Source organism: Felis catus, chromosome A1 (genome assembly GCF_018350175.1).
Source record: "Felis catus isolate Fca126 chromosome A1, F.catus_Fca126_mat1.0, whole genome shotgun sequence".
Taxonomy (NCBI): domain Eukaryota; kingdom Metazoa; phylum Chordata; class Mammalia; order Carnivora; family Felidae; genus Felis; species Felis catus.
The window spans coordinates 18,624,479-18,642,116 of NC_058368.1; the positions used below are offsets into that span (position 1 = coordinate 18,624,479).

The following is a 17,638-nucleotide window of genomic DNA, read 5'->3' on the forward strand; positions in this document are numbered from 1 at the left end:
GGCAGGCAGGGTTTCTCTCTGTGAGCCTGGTGATCATGAGATCTGGCCCGGCAGTTTAGGAAACTAGTCCTGGCTACCGAAAGGCAGGGGCCCCTCATCCAGGAGGTGGAGACAATTTCTCGCAGCCGTAGGAACCAGGAAGGACACCAGGAAATAGAGTCCCCCCTGGAGGCCGAGCAGACAGGAGGGCACCCCCGCGGCCCGGAATGAAACACCCGGTGAGGCTCCTTGAGGACTTTGTGCTCTTTTGCAAAAAGCTCTCCCCGGAAAGGATGCCTGGTTCACCTTTGTGAAAATGCGTGCTGTTAGAGCTACAAGGACTCAGATTCCAGGACCTGGACGTTTGTACGCGTCCTTCCCTCTTAATCCGGAGAGCAGTCAGGAGGAGGGAGGCTCGGCAGAGCAGAAGCGGCACCAGAATGGCAGCGCTGATGGAGGTGTCCCGGTCACGCACGCTGGCTGACGGCACAGTCCCCTCACAGAGTCGGAGCCTGCCAGGACACACGGGCTGCTCAGACCAGACCCGTAAGCCCAGCAGCCAGGGGCTTGGTTGGGCTTTCATTCGGGACTGTGTGGATGGTGTCTGAGTAAGGCAGGAAGATCCCGGGCTCAGAGTCCAGAAGCCGTCCTGGGGTTTGGCTCCAGCTCCACTGACTGATTCGCACCCAATCCTAAGAAAGTCCCAGACCTCCCTCTACAGTCTCTGCCTCTGTTAACTCTTGATTCATTTTGTAGATACCACGAGAAGCTTTCTGAGCTCCCAGCGACCTAGTCCAAACTGTGACCTGGACCACTCATATCAGAGCCATTAAAAATTCAGATTCCTGGGCCCGGGCAAGACCAACTGAAACCGAATTTCTGAGGAACTAAGAAGTCTGCATTTTAACAAAATCTGAGGTGATCCTCACGCATGATCAGGACTGAGAGTCACTGATTTGGATGATGAGTCCAAACTGCTGAATATGGTTCCCAGGCCTTTACGCTCTGCCTTTTGAGTACCATTCCCAGCATCCTCTCTGCTTCTACACCACTGGCTGACATTCAGGTCCACATACCAAGGCCAGGTAGTGGGCTAATTAAATGCATCCACTGAATCCCCAGAGCACCTCTACAAGCAAGTTCTATTATCATCCCCAGCTTACAGAGGGGGAGACTGAGGCTTACAGAGGCTCAGTAATGTGACCAAGATCCCACAGCAAGTATGATGCTGAGGTCAGAGTCATATTTCTATCTGTGGGACTGTAGAGTGCTCGCTTTTAACCACCACCAGTTTACTACATTCTGCATTCCCTCGACGTGCCCAAGTGCCCGTGTGCTCCAGCTCAGGTTGGCCCTGGCCTCGCATGCCTCCCAAGACTCTTCTCCTCTGCGAATACGTAGAACTTGAATGGTTTCCCAAACCCCCCCAAGTTTCTGTGCGTTAGCTTCTCCCTCCTTCGTGCTCTGCCATTCTTTTCTCATACCTCTACTTCACTGTCAGGACTGTACTATGATTATTTATGTTCCAGCCTCCTCTGAGACGCGGGATTTTTTCAGGCACTTGCGCTGTTCTCAATGATACTGCGACGGGGGATACGTGTCATAGTACATTTGTCAAAACCCACAGCATGTACCACACCAAGAGTGAGCCCGAATGTAGACTGTGGACTTGGGTGATTAGGACGTGTCCATCTAGGTTCATCAATTATAACAAATGCGCTACTCTGAGGAGGGGTATGGTTGGAGGGGAAGCTGTGATAAGTGAGGTCAGGCGTACACGGAAACTGTACTTTCCACTCAGTTTTGCTGTGAACCTAAAACTGCTCTAAAAATAAAAGTCTACCTGTATTATTTTAAATTTCTAGGATGCCGTTACCCACCCCTGTAACCACACCGCCCAGCGTGAAGAAGAGGTTAAACAAATGTACGCTGAATGGAAGCGTGAATGGCAGGACGGCCCTTTCCCATGGGACTGAGAAAAACAAATCTGAGGAACCGCCTCAGCCGTGACAAGAGGCCAGGAAGAGACTACGAGAAGGTGGCAAGTAATGGAAATTTCGGAGGAAGTAGCGAAAGAAAGGAAGAGAGATCGGGTGCTGTGTCGCGGGTCCAGAGGAGAAGCTGGAGAATGGGGGCTGTGAGGGGGCAGAAGGCCACGGCGCTGAAAGGAAGAGCCAGAATGAAGAAAACAAGAAGGAAGGGCAACGGGATAGAGGCAAACCCAAACGTCCCAAGGTGCTTTGCATGCAAATGCTTTTGAGCCCCAACCACTCCAGAAGGCAAGCAGGGCCATTAGAAGGTTAAAAGAAGACCCACGCAGTCAGTCTCTGAGGGCAAGAAGGCAGATCCTAAGAGCATCAGGGGACCGTTCATCGTCCAAACGCAATGCAAGGGAAAATATCAGCAAGTGGAATTATGCTGCAAGAACCTCGACTATAATGTCACGGGGAATGAGTCCAAGAGACGTTTTAATGACAACTCCAATGCCAGGGATCAAAGAGTATGACATAAGCTTTAAGAGCAGGGCAATTAACGATGTGTTTTGGAAGGAAAATCTGGAAGAAAAAAAACGCGTACTACCAGCTGTGGTAATGCCGTTGAGTAGACCAAGGAGGAAAATAAACACATATAGTTAGAAATAAAATGGCTGCAAGAGACCTTGCGCTTATAAATGTTGGCTAAACGAGAGGTGAGAGAGATCACTCTATCGTTCTACCAAAGCATGCCCGCAACTGAGACCAGATTTGGCATTCAACGCCCTTGGGTTGAAAACCCAGGTCTTCTACTTACCGCCTCTGTGAACGTGGGTGACTTTCTCAAGCCATTGAGAGACTGTTTGAGACTCCGCTTCTTTATCTGTGAAAAGAAGATAGTAGTACCTACTTTATGAGGGTTGTTGCTAGGATTAAAGGGCCTAAAGTATACCTAGTGCTTCAGAACAGTGGCTTACAAAGATTCTATAAATGATGGCAGTGGTAGTGGGGTCACGGTTAGTACCATTCAGTTTCACGAAGATACCCTTTTCAGGTACCCATGCCCTGTTCCCCCAAGTAGATTTTACCCTCCAAAGGAGCCGTGCAAGTCTGTCAGATTAGCCCGACCGAAACAACGCCAGAATCTGGTCTCTTATTCTGAGCTGTGTGTGTGCAAGACAGCGTGAAGAGCCCGATTAAGGTGCTCAAGCCAGGATTCCCATTCCATGGTCCCTTCCATTCCAGTGCCAGAAATGAAGCGGCGGACCTCCCCGTGGCCCAAGGCAGACTTGCAGGAGCGCCATGGGAGCATCACAACCAGTGGGCCCGGGGTTAGCGGAGGGCACAGTCATTCACGGCTAGCACCGTGGAAGGAGAGGCAATTTACCAGACAGTCCTGACAAAATGACTGAATGGATCCCAGAGACACTGAGCCCGGGTACATCCCTCATAAATCACAGCTGAAGGACAAGTGCAGATGACCATGGTTTGTACAAGTATCTCTGGTCTGGGACAAGGGGTCCAGAGGAAACAACCCGCTGCCCAGCCAGGGGAGAAGAGAAGGGCCGAGGCAATCAGATGTCGTCCAGGCAGATAGGAGTCAGGGTCTGTGGCAAGACTGAGCCAGAGGCATGAAGACAGACTCTGAAAGGCAGGCCGGATGCAGTGTTGGGGCCAAGGCTGACTTTTGTTAGGAGAGCGCCAAACCTGGAAACGAAGCCAGGAGAGAAGTAAACATGTGAAGAGAACAACTGCATTCTTTCAGAGTGAGAGAGAAGGATTGAGAAAGAAGGACAGACAGGAAGACAAATGGAAGGAGAGACTGACCAACCGAAAGAGAGGGACTAACGGGCAGACTGGTCGACGGAGACGGAGACTGACAGAGACAGAACAGACTAGCCTGGCTGGCTTTCCCTTCCTGGGTCCCACGCGTGGTGGACGCATGGCTGCGGAGTTGGGGAACGGCTCCCCGAGAAGGTGGGGCAGGGGCTGGGCATTACGCAGCGGGGGGACCAGATGTCAGGAGAGGGGGGCCCCGAGAGTCAGAGCTTTCCTTCAAACTTCCCAACAGTTTCTTGAACATAATTATAGAAGCAACGCAGACTCCAGCCCAGCATCTTTGTTTTCCTTGTGCCATGCTGTTCTCAGGGCATCTGAGTCCTCAGCAAGGAACTGTCACATTCATTTCATTCTATAAGAAGACAGAAAGCTTTGATGGCATGCTGCTAAGAAAGCTGGAATCAGGATACAGATCTCCCAAATAGGATGAGTACTTTTTTAGGGTAGTTGTTCAGCAGAGGCAGGACAGTGGCTGATGTCACCACCCCAGTGTGAACAGCGCGCAAGCAGCCCTGCTCTCTGCTCCTGCCTTGGCCACAAACCAGCTCTGTGATCTTGGACAACTGACTTGACCTATCCGGAGATCTGTCTGTAAATTCACAAAACGAGGAGATTGAACTGGCTGTCTTTCAGGCTTGCTTGCGGTGCTGCTACCATTTTAGATTCTGTGGTTCCACAAACCCCTAGTTATTTATACATCAGGCTTTTTCGCAACACCTGAATAGTATTGCCAACTGTGTCAATAATATTTTATTTATTATATTACTATGAAGTGAATAGGTTATTTATCTTGTCCCAGGACAACTTGTACTTGAATACAATTTCAACATGCATAGTAAATCTCTCCTCCTGTGAACTCCAAAAGCATTTAAATCTAGACACCTCTTGGTACTCCCCACATTCTGCTTTAGGCTATGCTTATTCAGGAACATGCCTTATTGTCCATTACTAGATGTTAAGCTCCCCAAACGCTACCTGGAAGCCCGGCTGCAAAGAGAAAGAACGGAGCTACCAAGGCCGCTTTCACCTTTGCAGGTCCAAGAGCATACGCGGCACGTTCAGTGCGTGTTTGTGGAGCAAACATCTATTTGGAAAGGATGCAAAACTTAAAAGGAATTCATCAAATGAGCCTAATGAAATCCCATCCTTGGCTGCCCCCACCCCAACACAGCAGCGCGGCTAACCTAACACCTTTGCCTAGAACTAATAAACATTGACCAACTTGAACGCAAATGGCCTCTAGCCTCAATGCTGCCGAAAAGTTTGGGAAGCCCACAGAATACGGACAAGAGATGTCGCTGCAGTGGGTCAGTGGGGAAAGAGGCGGTGGGACGCTTTGAATTCCCAGTCATTGAACGTGTTTGCAAGATGCCTGAAGTTACACAAAAGCTAACGTTATAGGGACCTGACGGAACCAGATAGCGTCAGGTTGGCTGCCGAAGCATGTTTTCAGCCGAGAAGGTGAAAATGAGAGGAAAAACATAGGGGGAAGGGACAGAGAACAAAACTGTCTAGGGTCTTCTTAAGGCAAAGGTCCCTCCAACCATAGTTTCTAACCATCCTGCAAGAAAGTTTAGATAGGCACCCAGTGGTTCTAGTTCAACAAGATCTCCACCGTCCTTTTAACGCCCAGCAGGCTTCCTGACCCCATGTCCTCTGCCTCTTGCCTAATTCCCAAGGAAAGCGCAGCCCTCCCCCGACTCGCCAACCCAAGCTCTGAGTCCCTGTTAATAACCTGCTTCCAAACAGTGCCTCTGTGTCCCAACTACCACACCTCCGCTTCCCACCTCCCCCACCTCTGCCCCACCTCCAGTCCTCACTCCCCTACCCAGCCTGGCCTGGGGACACTGGCCTCCCTTGTCACCCAGCAGTCCCCTGCACTTGCTGGGGTCAAAGGCCATCGGGGCACACTTCCTGTTTCTCCCCTTCCACCTCAGCAGCCCTCGGCCACGCTGTCTCACATTCCAGGCACCCTTTCCCTCCCTCTTTGCCTTCTTCTTCCATTACTAATGCCCATTCTAGAAACTTGCTCAGTCGGGACTGTACTAGCGAGTGACTGAGGGTGTCCTGCACCACCCAAGTGCCCGCGAGTCTCGATCGTGTTATAGCTCAATTTCTGTTTGTGTTAGCTTGCTCGCTCTTTTACTTCCGTGTTCATTCACATTTACCGAGTTCACATTCTGCAGGAGGGAGGGAGGTTTACTCGACTGAGGCCGGACGCGGCCGTAAGGATGGCCGGAGAGAGCCTTGAACCTGCCATTGCCGGACAGGATGCACTTAATCTCCAGCCTGCGGAGGGCACGGGGCTTGAAGCGAGCCTCTTTCCCAGCAACTGCCCTCCAAGACAGGCCGCTCCACAGACTGCAAGGCTGCTCACTTCTGGCTGAAAAACTCCCGTGGCTGACTCTCTTGGAGGAGCAGGAAATGAGACGCTGTTAACGAGTGGAACCGCTGTGAACCGTGCCAAGAATTCTATGCCACACGGTCGCAGCATGCTGGAACAGGCTGAAGAGGCCGGTCTCACCAAAGAGTTAAACCAAGGCCGCATCGCCAGGCCGTTAATGCCTCCTGCTTTCCGAGCTGACAGGAACAGGACGTTCTAAAATGGCTACACCCTTGAACCACAACTCATCAATCACAGCGCGGAACATCGAGCTTGGGGCTCCGACCGGCTCCTGCAAACTCCCTCTCTCGCCTCTCTGCCAGGCTCCTGCTTTGTTACCAGGCTCCTCACTTGCTCTCCGGAAGCCAGAACCACTCTCGGGTCTCGTGTCCCGCATACCCGTGTCCCCCCCGCATTGGCCCGTGCGGCCCAGAGCGCCCACGAGCTCACGGACGCCAGCGTGATCGCCCGGGTTGGCCACTGCTTATTCATCAGTCCTGCTAAGTGGCACGTGTTCGGGCTGCCACACAGGTCGCCTCAAAAACATCTGGCCGGCTGTGTACCTCCCCAGCGGCGTAGCAGTGCGCCCCTCTCTGCCCCTGTCTCCCTTCAGCCTCCGAGGAAAAGAAGTCCAGCCTCCCGCCTGGCATTTCTTCCTTAGCTGCGTGGAAATCAATTTGCACCAGCCTTGCTTTGGCTGCTCTAAGCCGCCCCTCCCGGCGGCCCACTCGGCTCCTCGATTAGCTCGTCCCCATGTGTGCAGCCACAGCCCTTTCCGTCCTGACCCTGTCCCTTTCCCCGGCCTGCCACCTCTTCTCCTCATTTACCTCTCCGGGGCTCCTCCTGGACCTCTGCGCACAAAGGCCCCGCCCCCTCTCTACCTTTTAAACGCGCTCTTTTGCCCACAGGTGCCTTCGGGCCCCCCACTTCCCTCCCACGTGCAATCACCTGGCTTCTTGCTCACCTGGTGCCTTTCCCACCCTCTGGCTTTCGTGCCACGCCTTTCTTCCCGAGAGCTGCCTTCCGTCCAGGGACACATCCGCCCCACCCAGGCTTCCTCTGACAGATACAGGGCAAGTCTTCTAAGCAGATAGTTTATATTTCAATAAGACGAACCCGGATTCCAAATGACCTCCCTGGCCGACGGTGAGCGCTCACCACGTGACTATCGCGGATCCACATTTTTCTCCAGCAGATGCCCCCTCCTTTCCTCTCTCCCCGACCCTGAACCCCCCACCTTGCCTTCTTCAGTGAGGTCATATTTACCTTCGGAGTGAGAACCCAGCATTTTCAGGAAATTGCCAGGACTAATACGATCTGCTCTTTGCCATGTATTTTCTTTGATTCAGCCACTGCTGCTGGTGCCCACCCAATTCCCACCCTCACCCGCCCTGCTCACACCGTGATGAGGACAGCTAGCGTTTACTGAGCCATGCCTGTGTGTCAGGCACTGCTCCAAGCGCTTTGCATATAAAATTCCCCGGGTCTGCCCTCTGCATCTTATTTTAGCTTCTTTAAACTCTTAACTCACAGGAGGAAAGACACCAAACTGGGCAGAGGGGAAGAAGCCTTAAAATAACCAACGGGAACAATGTAAACATCTCTAGGTGTCCCAATTAGATGTTTTAGGATCTTTATTCCTTTAGGTATAATTCCCACTCATTCAAGCTGGTACGTTCCTGGTTCTGAACATAGAAACTTGCTTTTAAATTAAGAAGTATTATTGCATTTTTTCAAGCTGCACATTTTGAGAGAGATCTCTGCATTTCCAATGGTAAATCTAGAGAACACAGATTTGGAATAAGTGATACGTATGTTTAAGTCATGTCTCTGCCCATCACTAGCTTTGTGATTCTGGGTATGTTTCTTCAAGCTGCTGAACCTCAGTTTGCTCATTTATAAAATGAAAATAGTACAGACCTTGCAGATTTTTTTTTCCAATCATAATAAGTGATGTGTGCAAAGTACTTATCACTGTGCCCAGCACCTAGTAGATGCTATGCAAATATCCCCTCATGTTCTAAAAATACTTATACTGTCTCGGTGCAGTGGGTGGATATGAAAGGCACAGATTTCTTTGCTGTCATATCTTCTTTTCTCGGTGCAAGGTCTCTCCCAGAAACCAAGGGGGATCTCTCCACATGACATACGAAAAAGAAATCACCTTGTCACAGCACACCAGGGGCAGCTTTAATAAGAAGCTAACAAATGTTATATATCATGCCCCAGGCAAATTGTAGGTCTGAAGTCTTACCCTCTGTCCCTCTTCCCCAACATCCTTCAGTGAGTTTACCTTGGGATCTTTAATAGGATTTGTCTTCTGGGTTGCTCATCAGGTTCAATGTCTTTTCGACCCCAGACAATGCAAGAATGCTCCCTGGGCACTTGAGAAAACCAGTTCTAAAGCAGTGATCCTCCAAGTGGACGACTGGTGGTCCATCTAAATGGTGGACCAATGGTGGATTGGTCACCTCCAAATGGTGATTGATGGACGAAATCATCTGGGAGCTTGTTAGAAATGCAAATTCTCAGGCCCTATGCTAGACTCACTAAATCAGAAAGTCCAGGGGCAGGGCCCAGCAAACTGTGTTTTAACACTCCCTCAGGGTGATGTTGATGAAGATACAAGTTGAGAAGCAGTGGGTGAGATATTAACATGGAAATTTCCTCCTAACAGAATGAGTGGTGAAAGTTCCAGCAATATGGCAGCAGATTAAAGACCACAACCTGGCGAGGTACACCTTTGGCTGCTTCCGCATGCAAGATCACTCAGCAGGGAAGGTGTCACCATGCCTCATCACAGAGAAGCATCACCCCTGCCCCCCCCACCCAGCCTCACTAGCATCTCTCCCTGCTGCTCCAGTCTAGAAGAGACCAGCACAACTGCAAACACCTGAGAGCCCAACCCAGGTGCACCTGCTATCGCTCAAACATAAGGTTTGGTATCAACTCCCCCAAGGACCACCTGACTCATCCTGAGACTGGCGAAACACCTCCCACCTCCCCGCTTACTCTCATTCAGCGTTGAGTGGAAGAGATAAATTTAAGGTGCTGTCCGTCATCACACTGGCCACCCACTCTCTCAGGGGGACCTGTATCTTCCACAGCCCCGTGAGCCTCATTGACCAGAGAGCTGTGCTACAATTCTTTCAAATCAGCACCAGACCTCAGAACTCTGACTGTGATTAACAGCCCAAAGGATGCATCTCTCGCTCCCTCATTCCTCCATAGAAAAATGTTCCTTATCAAGATTGGGGATGACCTTTCACCCAAAGTCCAACGGACTCAACTGTCAGTAGCCCATTGCCTTCTGCCTCAAACCTAAACTACTAAGGACCTCTTCTTCCTCTGACGTACATGCCCTGTCCCCCCCTGGCCCTCGACATCACTGCCCGCCGTTTCACCTGATACTTCAGGTGGGAGAAAGTCACAGTCCAGGTTTAAAATTAGCCAGTAGCTATCCCAGCAGACCACAAGTTTCAGTGGAAATGAAGTTGTAAGGCTGGCCTAAGACGACATGAGGAAATTGTTAGAATGATTCTGTTATCAGAGTTGTTTTTTTTTAAGCAGGAAATTTAAAAACTAAAAATTATGGAATTGACAATACAGCTGAAAGGGAGTCATGGCCACCTTCTATTCCCTAATTTCTTCATTTCCCGCTAAGAATCTCTGCTGAGCCCTCTCTCAGCTTTTGCCTCAGTTCCATGAGCCACCAGTATCCTTCCAATGAATTAATTAAGGGAGCCCAAGCAGGTTTCTCTCACCTGCAAAGGACGCCCCATTATCAGAGCCCCCCTCGGCTCCCAGCTCCTCCTCAGACCTCCTCACAGAGCTCCTTTGTCCCTCGGTTAGATACCGCCTAGAATCCTTCACTCAACGTAGCTCCATATACTTATATGTGCACGACCACGTGGTGTCAGGAAAACCAGGCAGCATCAGAGGGACCTGCCTTCGAACCATCTGAACATTGCCTTTGCTGCTATTTAACTCTGTCACTGGGGGAAGTTATTAACTTACTCTCTGAACCCCAATGTTGTGGGGATAATATATCATTATAAAGAATAAGCAAACAGCAAACGTAAGGAGCTCAGTATACCCTCTGCCAACTACTGGGTACATACCCAGTGCTCCCAGCTTCCCTGTCCACTTGATATCTCCAGTTTGATTGTTCTTCTTGACTTATCCCTCGGTATCTAATCACTTAGTAGGCGTCCTTTGTCTGTAACGTCCTCTGCTGATGCTAGATCGTGATCCCAGCCGTTCCCTGTGGAACCTTTAGAATCTCGTTTAAACTACAGGAGCACTTTTAAGTTCTCTAATTACAGTATTATTGACTATAATTTTATTTGCTATGAGTCGTATTTGGAGCAAATGTCTCTAACTATATTTTTAAAAGCTTTGTTTTGGTTGCTATTCTATTAATATGCAGCTCCAGAAAAGCTAAGAACTAGAAAAGAGAAAACTATAAGAAATCGGAAGCAGGATAAAATTCTATCCAAGTGTTTAATCACCCTTAGAGTCACGTTATTCTTAATGATGATCTAAATTTACCTTGCTACAATTTATTCTTATTTTCTGTCACACTCTACATTTTGCATAAAATACTTGGAGATAGTCTTTGAGCCACTTTTAAGCTTTTACCTACGGCATTTTTGCACTCTTCTCATATCGGCTCACATTTATCAAAGGATAGCTACATACTAAGCACGAGGCTAAGCACTTCGCACAATTTTCTCCAGTAAATTCTTAGAATCATTCTGTGACTATCCCCTATATGTACTATGTAAACATTATCATTACGTCCACATTATGAATGAGAAAATGTTGAAGTTGACCAGGGTCGCCCAGCAAGTTAACAGATGGTGCCACCATTTGTACCTGGGTGGCCTGATGCCAGTATCCATGCCGCCTCAGAGATTCCAGTTCCCTAATTTTTGAGGATTTCATGATTTTCCTGGGCTTTCTCCCACTTCTCTTCCTCCATCTTAACTATTCACCGCCACGTATGAGAACTATCCGGATGCTACAAATGGGCAAAAGGTCTTCGTGTCCGAGGGGACCCTGTTCAAAACACAGAAGCGCTCGTGGCGAGGCATTAAAAGAGTTTGACTTCGTGTAACTAAAGACTTGCCAGAGTTACTAGACAAAGATTGTGGCAGCAAAAACCCAAAGCTAAAGCTCATCACCGAAGAAACCACTGCTGGTAATTGAGAGTCACTCTGATCCGCTGAGTACCTGCAACATGCAAGGTGCCTTCTAACACCAGGTGTCCTGAAGCGTGGTGCTTGCAGATGAAGGAATGGCAATTCAGAGAGATTAAATGACCTGCCCACAGCCACACAGGGCAGATCTGGTATCTGTTCTATTTTGCTCTCTAGTTTAGCCCACTGCCTGTGCTGTTTCCTGTTCTCATCTCAGTAGCTGAAGGGTTCTGGCCACGTATTCTCCAGAACCCAATGCAAAGGATGGTCGTTGACAACGGTCCTTGTCCACCCCAGGGGGCTGGGGGGACTGTGGGGGTGCACAGTCTCTTCCTGTGGCAAAAGGAATTCGTTCGTGCCACATCGGCCCACCCACATATCAGCCTTGTACCGTTTCCACACATTTATTTGGTGAGTAGAAACCATATGTTTAACACCTTATATTTATAGAAGGCTTTGCAGGTCATGGAGGCATTTTCAATAAGAAGCTCGGCTGAGGTTGGTAAGTTAGCAAAAGGCTTCTAATTCCTAATCTAGTACTCTCTTCCCATTTTGCTTTGCTATCTCTGGCAAAACATGTGCTGTCTGGAGAAAAACGGTCAAATAAAATGAAATTGTGTTGCAGTGGGTATTAGTAGAAACAAATTAAGATTTAACTTCTCCTATACCACGTGGGATCCTTTTTAGCCTTTTTACACCATGGTGAGGGGACAATCTACAAAGTATTTACTTAGAGTTACGTCCCCAAATCCAATTTGTGAAAACACAACTGCCATTGTGCCCCGTACGGCTTCCATCAAATATTGGACATTGAAAAAGTATGTATCCATGTGACTACAATGCACATGATCACCCTTCCATTTGTCTTTCGTCCCGTGGGAGACCATGCTGAAAGGCTCATGGTGTCAGCTCGCACGTCAGTCTCCATGAGTAGAAGCAAGTAGCTAACTAGCAGAGAAAAACAGAAACATTTTCAAGGGCTTACAAACATGGGATTCAAGTTTCTCTCCTGGGGGCCTTTGAAATCAAGGCCTCTCATCAAGCAGAAGAGAGTCATTGGCTTTCTCATTGGGGTCTATGGGCCGGGTCACGTGTTGGGTGTTCCTTCTGCTGAGATTGAGGAAAGAGCACTGCTTCAATGACATAAAAGGGAGTTTATCCATAGGAGGCATCCAAAATAGAAATGTTGCTGTAAAAGTAATTAGACTTGAGTTTAAAAGGATCAGTTTCTCATTAAGGGTTTCCCTCTAAGGCTTTTTACAAGCTTAAAGCTTGAATCTAATCTCCAGTGTCAGCTGTGGAAGGAAGGGAGGCACAGATGCATATTCACATACTAACAAGTATGTGCCCTGGTTTCGCTGATAAAGCACAATAATGATTTCACTGTACATAGATATAAATATATGCTCGCCACCGCCATCTCCTCCCCACCCCTGCCACCACCCACTGGAGATGGAGACCCTGGAGATCAAAAGCAAACTTGGCACTCATAAAAGCTGGAAGAAAACTCTTTAACCATGATTAGAATTAGAATTGGTTATTCCCAGCAGCCCCAAATGTCAACGGAAACCCTTCCCTTTCCTCATTCCTTGTAATTCAATTCCCTCTCGGCTTGTAGTGGATATGTATCTGGTCCTGTTCCGGGTTCGAGAATACAAAGATAGATAAGACCCATTCCTGCCCCATAGGAATGCAGAGCTCAAGCCGGGTTTCTCAAAGTGTGTACCAATCAGCACCCACACGGACCTAAGGGTTCCTGCCAAACAGTAGGAGTCAAGTCTAGTTTTCAGATCATGTGCAGAACCACTGAGTTTGAACTTAATCAGAAGCTCTAAGCGTGGGCTCAGGAATCTTTATACAAGTCCCCCCCGGTGATTTCTATGTACACAAAAGTAACAGACACCCTAATTTCAAATCATTTGTAAATAATTTGTGATTTTCTTCTGATAAGTCTTGAAATTCCAGGCCATGGGTCACAAACCCATCTCTTAAGAGAGCAGAGACAACCATCTCCACGCTCTGAGATCTTTGCGGGGTGCTATGAAACTGGACTCCTCCGGCTGATTACGGGAGGCCTTCTAGAGCCTCCCTCTTCTCAGTAAGTCTCTACACCAGCCATCCTCCACAAGGCCCCCACCTTGTTCACCAGTGGGAAGCATTCTGGGTGAGCAAAGGTTGAACATGTGCTAGAGTTGAACCTGGGTTTGGATCTCAGCACTTTCACTTCCTGGTTGTGAAACCACAGGCAGAGTACCAGGCCTTTGGTGTCCTTGTCAGTAAAATGAAGAAGGCTACAGTATCTAGCTCTCAGGATGACCAGGATTGGATGAAACAATGCATCCAGGAAGCACACATACGGGTTGGCATACATTAAGCATCGAATAAATGTTGTTACTGTCGTTACCAAAGTCCTTGGTGGAACTCATTTGGGTTAATGTCCCAGAGCTCAAAAAATCACCCCAAATTCACAACAGACTAGCTTTCTCCCTGAAAGAGACCTCAAAATCCATGACATGTAGACACACAACTCAGTGGACAATGATCTACTTCTAAACTGTGCCTTAGAGTCTGCAAATGATAAGATAGTATAATTTGTGGCTAATTTCCCTCATTAAGCCTTTGAGGGAAACCCTTAATGAGGAACTGATCCTTTTATATTCAAGTCTAATTACTTTTACAGCACCATTTCTATGTTGGATGCTTCCCATGAATAAAGCCCATTTTGTGCCATGGATGAAGTGTTCACATGTAAGTGAGAGGAAAATGATATAACTTCTTTTTTTAATTTAAGTTTTTTTTAGAATGATTATTTGTTTATTTTGAGAGAGAGAGAGAGAGAGAGAGAGAGAGAGAGAGAGAGAACAAGCAGGGGAAGGGCAGAGAGAAGGAGAGAGAGAATCCCAAGCAGGCTCCACACTGTCAGCGTAAAGCCCAATGTGGGGGCTTGAACTCATGAACCGTAAGATCATGACCTGAGCCAAGATCAAGAGTCAGACACTTAACCGGCTGCACCACCCAGGCACCCCAATGACATAACTCCTAAACTGTGCCTTAGAGTCTGCAAATTAGGATAGTATAATAATTTAGGGAGGGTGAAAAGTGGGTCATATATAAATGAACATTTTTTCAAACTGAATTTACAAAATACACGTGTACCACACCTAAAGCAAGCCAGATGTATAAAAATCTAGATTTATTATGCATGCCTTTATCCAAAGATAGACAGCTCCCTAAAATATTTAATGTATCATTTTGTTTAAAAAAAAATCTTTATCCAAACACAAAATCTCAGGAGGGCATCTATTCCATCTATTCCATAGTCCAAATAGGGTTACAAGGTTTGGCAAATTAAAATAGACCCAGTTAAATTTGAATTTCAGATCAATAAGAAATAATTTGTCAGTATAAATATATCCCATGCAATATTTGGCAACCCTAACTACAGAGCATGACTGTTTTTCACAGAAGTTCATGACTTTCATCCAATGTCAAAGTACGTTTTATGTTAGGAGGAAGAAAAACTGATTAGAAATGAACTCATGGGGTGGCACCTGGGTGGCTCAGTCAGTTAAGCATCCAACTTCAGCTCAGGTCATGATCTCATGGTTTGTGAGTTCGAGCCCCATATCGGGCTCTGTGCTGACAGCTCAGAGCCTGGAGCCTGCTTCAGATTCTGTGTCTCCCTCTCTCTCTGCCCCTCCCACACTCATGCTCTGTCTCTCTGTCTCTCAAAAATAAATACACGTTAAAAATTAACTAATTAATTAATTAATTGAAGAAATGAACTTGTCAGGGTGCCTGGGTGGCCCAGTCAGTTAAGCGTTGGACTCTTGATTTCGGCTCAGGTCATGATCTCACAGTTCCTAAGTTCAAGCCCCACAATCAACTGTGCACTGAGAGCTTGGGATTCTCTCTCTCCCTCTCTCTCTCTCTGCCCTTCCCCCACTTGTGCTCTCTCTCCAATAAATAAACATTAAAAAAAAAAAAAAGAAATGAGCTTGTCACTGGTCAGGTGAATGAATGAAGTTTTAAGTTCTATGAGAAACGAATAAGATCAGACCAATCGCAGGGACCAAATGAAACCTGAGCTTTTCTTCAAATGTTAGAATGTCCCTACAGGCCTGGAGAAATTCCTGCTGTAATCTGTATGTTATAAAGTGCTATGCTAGTACTGGAGAAGTCAATGGAGGAAAAGGTAACTTAGGGGAAATGAATTAGTGAGATCAGGAGCCAAGGTTCACCCTGTAATCTGGGCTCAAGGTTCAAGCGTGCTCTTTCCTCATGAAGAGACGCTGACCCCGAACTTCTTGCTGCGATTGTATGATAACCACCCCCCCCACACACACATTTCATTCCTTCCTTTCATTTCCTCTCACATGAGAACAGGTAAACTGCCTTTCCTTTGATTTATAATACAAGGAAAAAAAAATCTCATTCTGGAACTGCCAAATAGTTTCCATGGTGAAAAGTTGTGGTTCTTTGACATTTTTTAGACTTCAGTAAGCTTTGCGAAACAGTAGGATGGGAAGTAAAAATGAAAAAAAAAAAAAATATCCCAGGACCCTTCGTGAGGCTTTATATTTTTAAAAATGCTTCTGCCATGGATGTTAAGGCTGGTGCATTTTTCATTCTGCCCCAACTGGTAGGCCATAATAATTAAGAAATGATTCCACTGGAAATGGAAGTTCTGCAGTGGTCAAAGGGAACGGAGATCAGGCGGTAGCAGAAAGAACAGTAAACTCGGAAGCCGAACGCCTGGCTTGCATCCCCGTCTCAAGCCGTGCACGGGTCAGTTTCTCTCTCTGGACCTCCGTGTCCTCCTCGGGAAAAAAGTTTCCTAAGTACTTTTTGTAATTTGAAAGTCTATGACTCTCAGTCTAGTGATTTGAATTTAGATCTTTTCTCTCTCACCGACTGCAGTATTTTGAGAAAATGTCTCGCTTCCCTGTTTCTGGAAGCCCACTCACTTCCCTCAGCCCATTCCGAGGATTCACCCAGGTGATCTTTAGAGGCCACTTCGGAAATAGCTGTCATGCAGCACAAGGGACTATTAGCAACATGTACAAAGACAGAAGATGGCCTTCGACGTCAAGTAAGGAACAGTAACACTTGTCATAATAAGGAAGAAGCACATCAGAGAGCTGTTGTTAGAACTCGGGCTTGAGCCATTGAAAACCGCTCGAGGTTGAAAACCCAGAGTTGGCAAACGATCAGAAAACAAGGCCTATGAGGACCTGTGGGGGGCAAACGAATTGACCAGTAGGACAGGAAAGACGTGATGGCCGCCTTCTCAACTCATGGGGCCGCTGCGGCTCCGCCACCACCCTAGCCCTCACTCCCAGCTCAGAAACTAAGGCCAGCCAATCTGAGACCACCTCTAGGTGCCCAACTCCAGGTGGATGAAGGGTGAGGGCCAATGCTTGGCTCGGGAAGCCCTCCCCCGCTGCACTAGGGACGACTTCCCCCTCTGTAATAATCTGAGGGACTGAAGATAGTTAAGAACATAAAACAAATAAAGGGTGCTTTTTTTTCCCCTTTCTCAAATTCCTGAACAAAAAGAAGTGCTAGCCCTCATAAACTATGTGTCCTTTGCGGTATTTCATCAAGGGTCATTATGAGTTGCCTGATTCACACTGGGTGTCAAATCAGTTGAAGGACAACCTCTAACCCTGATTTCATCATTCCGCCTCCCCTCCTTCTATCCTCCTGAATCTTTCTCACAGCGACTGAGAAGAAAGGTAAGATATTCCTCCTTTTAGGAAAATTTGACAGCAGTAGAATAAGAAAAAAGGAAGAAAGAGAGAGAGAGAAAGCGAGAGAGAAAGAAAGAAAGAAAGAGGAAGGAAGGAAGGAAGGAGAGAAAGAAAGAAAGGGAAAGAACAGAGGGAGAGAGGAAGGAAAAAAATGAAAAGAGAAAAAGACTGACAAGCTGGGGCTTTTTAGGGTGATTCTGGAAGGTATCCCTGTACTATAAATAATTTCTGTTCATAAGGAACAGAGACATAAGGCAAAGTAGTAGTGTGGTCTCTTTTAGAAAGATTTCCATCCAATATGACTGAGAGAGAGAATTCCAGTTTCTGTGCTTAAAGAGACAAGCAGCAGCTATTTGACAGTGCTTGTCTGGGACGACCATCGTGGAGCACGCGTGTCCTGGCTAAGTGGATGGTGACAGAACTCTTGTTCCCCTCCACGTGCCTCACAGATGCGATGTGCCGAATCTACGATCCTGTAATTTCGTCCTTCTGTCTATTATTCTTTATTGG

General features: G+C 47.5%; 1 long non-coding RNA gene across 1 annotated transcript in view; it reads right to left on the reverse strand.

The window, feature by feature from the left end:
• Window positions 1–17,638, reverse strand: part of LOC109497596 — a 379,881-nt gene that overhangs the window by 282,804 nt on the left and 79,439 nt on the right. Inside the window, exon 4 of the long non-coding RNA XR_006594206.1 lies at window positions 2,770–2,835. This is a non-coding gene — a long non-coding RNA (uncharacterized LOC109497596). The remainder of the gene's footprint in view (window positions 1–2,769; window positions 2,836–17,638) is intronic.